Source organism: Natator depressus, chromosome 1 (genome assembly GCF_965152275.1).
Source record: "Natator depressus isolate rNatDep1 chromosome 1, rNatDep2.hap1, whole genome shotgun sequence".
NCBI classification, from domain to species: Eukaryota; Metazoa; Chordata; order Testudines; family Cheloniidae; genus Natator; species Natator depressus.
The window spans coordinates 7301164-7305779 of NC_134234.1; the positions used below are offsets into that span (position 1 = coordinate 7301164).

At 50.3% G+C, this 4616-nt stretch overlaps 1 pseudogene; it reads right to left on the minus strand.

Annotated features, from left to right (window-relative positions):
- Positions 1-234: 234 nt before the first annotated feature.
- Positions 235-2194, minus strand: LOC141981049 (uncharacterized; annotated as a pseudogene).
- Between the last annotated feature and the right edge of the window lie 2422 nt (positions 2195-4616).

A 4616-nucleotide genomic window follows, 5' to 3' on the forward strand; every position in this document is an offset into this window, starting at 1 on the left:
GGTGAACAGCTCTTGGTGGTGAAAGAACAGGTTAAGGGCTATTTGGAAATATTGTTGTTTCAAATTCATGCATTCTTTACGAATTTCTCACACAAATGGAGGGATAACTGCCAAGGTAACCCGGGAGAGGTGGGGGAGGAGGGAAGCACCGGGTGGGGTGGGGTGGGGAAGGAGGGGAGGACGGAAGGACAAGGCCACATTGCACTCCAAAACTTATTGAATGCCAGCTTTCTGTCACTTGGGCAGTCCTCTGGGGTGGAGTGGTTGGGTGCCCGGAGGTCCCCCCACCACGTTCTTGGGCGTCTGGGTGAGAAGGCTATGGAACTTGGGGAGGAGGGTGGTTGGTTACACAGGGACTGCAGCGGTGGTCTGTGCTCCTGCTGCCTTTCTTGCACCCCAACCATATGACAGAGCATATCAGTTTGATCCTCCAGTAGCCTCAGCATTGCATCCTGCCTCCTCTCATCACGCTGACGCCATCTCTCCTCTCGCTCGTCCCTCCTGTCCTCTAGCTCGTCCCTCCTGTCCTCCCGCTCATCCCTCCTGTCCTCACGTTGATTTTGTGCTTTCCTGGACTCTGACATTGTCTCCCTCAATGCGTTGTGTGGGAGGCCTGCATGAGCTCAGAGAACATTGCAGCACGAGTGCGGTTTTTTTTCAGCTTCTAATCTTTGATAGCCTCTGGGATGGAGATGATATGCGGAGCAATGAAACATTTTCAGCTGCGGGAGAGAGAAAAGGGAGATTAGTCTTTAAAAAGAGACATTGTAGAGAACAATGGGTTGACTCTTTCATGGTGAACCAAGCTGTTAACATTACATAGCAGGTGTGCTTTCTTTACAAGGTTGCACTTTGCCTGTTATATTGAGGGCCTGCCGGTTTGGTGTGAGAGATCACACACACATGGCTGGCGGACAACAGAATTCGGCTTGCAGGCAGCCATGGAAAGCCACAGTCTTTTGGGTTCTTTAGCCTTCCTAACATTTCGGAATGGTTTCAAAGAGCAGTGCCCTCATTTCCCATACCAAGCATCCGTAGGGCTGGCGCTTTAAAAGGAGGGGCTGCGGTTTTCTGGTTAATGTGCAGCACAAACCCAACTAACCCCCCAACCCGCCCCCCCCCACACAATTCTCTGGGATGATCACTTCATCCCTGCCCGCATCGCGGGGACGATTTCTGTTCAGCCACAGGCAAACAGCCCAGCAGGAACGGCCACCTCTGAATGTCCCCTTAATAAAATTCCCCTATTTCAACCAGGTGACCATGAACGATATCACTCTCCTGAGGATAACACAGAGAGATAAAGAACGGATGTTGCTTGAATGCCAACAAAAACTGGGACCATTCGCTGCCATGCTTTGTTATACAATGATTCCAGACTACGTACTGCTGGCCTGCCGTGGTAAAGTGTCTTGCTATGGAGGACGGAATAAGGCTGCCCTCCCCAGAAACCTTTTTCAAAGGCTTTGGGAGTACATCCAGGAGAGCTTCATTGAGGTGTCCCTGGAGGATTTCCGCTCCATCCCCATGCACATTAACAGACTTTTCCTGTAGCTGTACTGGCCGCGAATGCATTTCAAGTCTTCAGGGCAAATTAATCATTAAACATGCTTGCTTTTAAACCATGTATTATATTTACAAAGGTACACTCACCAGAGGTCCCTTCTCTGCCTTCTAGGTCTGGGAGCCCGCCTTCGGTGGGTTGCGGGGGTACTAGATCCAGGGTGAGAAACAGTTCCTGGCTGTCGAGGAAAATGGTTTCTCCGCTTGCTTGCTGTCCTTCAACCTCCTCCTCGTCATCATCTTCCTCGTCTCTGAAATCCGCATCCCTGTTGTGTGAGAGTCCATTGACGGAGTCCACACACAGTGCTGGGGTAGCTGAAGGGGCACTCCCTAGAATGGCATGCAGCTCATCATAGAAACGATATGTCTGGGGCTCTGACCCGGAGCAGCCGTTTGCCTTTCTGGTTCTGTGGTAGGCTTGCCTGAGCTCCTTAAGTTTCACGCGGCACTGCTGCGGGTCCCTGTTCTAGCCTCTGTCCTTCATCCCCTTGGAGACTTTTTCATATATTTTGGCATTTCGTCTTTTAGAACGGAGTTCTGATAGCACGGATTCATCTCCCCATACAGCGATCAGATCCAGTACCTCCCATTCAGTCCATGCTGGAGCTCTTTTGCGATTCTGGGACTGCATGGTAACCTGTGCTGATATGCTCTGCATGGTCACCTGTGCTGATCAGCTCGCCACACTGGCCAAACAGGAAATGAAATTCAAAAGTTCGCGGGGTTTTTCCTGTCTACTTGGCCAGTGCATCTGAGTTGAGAGTGCTGTCCAGATTGGTCACAATGGAGCACTCTGGGATAGATCCCGGAAGCCAATGCTGTCAAATTGCATCCACACTACCCCAAATTGGACCCAGCAAGGTCGAATCCAGTGCTAATCCACTCGTCGGGGAGGAGTACAGAAACCGGCTTTAAGAGCCCTTAAATTCAGAAAAAATGGCTTCGTAGTGTGGACAGGTGCAGGGCTAAACTGATATAATGTTGCTAAATCTGACCTAAATTCGTAGTGTCGACCAGGGCTATGACTTGAGTGGATCGTACCTTGGCTGCAACTTGAACAAGTTGCTCCTCTGAATGCTGACAGGCACTCAACAAGAATAGACGCTGGCCACGAAAAATTGGGACTGCCAGAATAAAACCGGGATATATTATCTCTGCACCCTCTAAACCAGGTCCTTTCCTTTCTTGGGGGGAGTCTTACAATTGTCCCACTTTTTGAGCTTGGAACAATACCCCATCTCTGCTAAACGCTTATCGCCAAGCAGATCTGATTGGACAGTTCAGTCTCTTCCGTTTGGGATGCTTGTGACCAGAGCTATAGACTCACCCCCACCCTCCTTAAAACGAGTAGGTTGATTAGCAAACAGCACAAAGCATTGGAGAAAATGGTTATAAAATAGCAGGCAGCTCTCACACGTCTACACTCATCTATCTCATGTCTCACTACAAGCTGAGTTAGACAGACTTTGCTCTGGAGACAGAGGAACAGAACTGGCCCATTTACATTCTTTAGGGAAACCAAGGAGCTCTTGGGACACATTCTACTTTCCCTGTGTCTCTGAGAGCATCTTCCCATCTGTTTACTCCATTCTCGTGAAAGCAACCCTTGGTGCCACCTGTGTGAGCCTGGGCCCAGTCACCATAGTGCTCAGCCATGTCCATGTTTCAGGGCCAAGGGATGAGCTGACCTTTGCCCTGAGACTGTTTTCTCTGAGAAAGATATCTAAGATGAGGCCCCAGTGGCACTTGCTCCATTCTTTGGCAGTTAGACCGATTCAGCCTCAATGGCTTGCAAACACTGTTCCCGTGACTGTGCTGGAACTCCTGGCATCCCTGTGACACTCCGTCGCTCCCCTCAGAGATCCAATACCTACCCTTCACTGTCAGCCCCAAGCATCCCCACATCTGCCACAGACACCAAGGGTCTGGAGTTATGGGGCTTCCCAGAAGTCAGCTGTCACAGGAGGCTGTGGTAAGAGGCCTTTTATACACAAATGTCTGAGGTGTTGCTCTGTGGAACCCTGACACCGCCCTGATCTTTGGGTCTCAGAGTATCTGAGCACCTTGAATGTATTTATCCTCCTGCCACTGTTGTGAGGCAGGGCAGGGCTAGTATACACCTGAGCAGAGGCTCAGACAGCCAACGGCTTGCCCACAGTAAGGGAATCAAACCCAGTTCTCTTGCATTGCGTTGCAGAGTCGTGCCCAGATCACAGGACCAGCCTTCCGGACTCCTGAATGGTGACATGCCCGGCTGGATTGTCTGCTGCGCCAGCAGAGCTCTGCCCTGTGCGGCAGAGAGCGGGGATGGCACGGAGCCAGTTACAGAGGTTTGATTCGCTGGCCTGTTCTCCCCCTGCCTCAGTGGAGTTTAGAGCAGCCTGAGGGCTGGGCTGACCTCCACTGGGTGGTAATGGCTTCCAAGAGCCCCCGCTCCTGGACAAGCCTGAGCCTCCCTCGCTCCTGTGACTGTAACCCAGTACCCTCCCCCGCCCCGTCTGCTGCCACGCAGTTGTCTCTTCTTGAAGAACTTGATCTTTTTACATGTCCCATGAAGGTTCCAGGGCAGCTGAGGAGGCTTCTGTGACACTTCCCCCATTGTCATCATTGTGATGTGATTATGACACAGTTATAACGCACCCTGTACTAAACGTGTCCTGTGAGGTGTCTATGGAAAAGTTCTGATTGGCAGAATATGATGATCCCACATGTACACATTTTTATTTTTGCATCTGAAGTTATGAATATTGACTATTTATCTGTGTAGATACACCAGGCTGACACCCACTCGGGAAAATACTTACAGTCTAGACAGCTGGTTATGAAGGGTCTATTCTGGTTGTTGGCACATTAGGGGAAATAATAGACCACAGGAAAAGCTTATTCCCTACCTGAGAAAGCCTTCCTGAGACTGCTCCAGACAGCCTATGGATAACGGAAGCTATGACTCAGCAGGGAATGCAAATGCATGTGATCAGACCACATGACACTTGTCATAAATATAAAGGGAAGGGTAAACCACTTTAAAATCCCTCCTGGCCAGAGGAAAAATC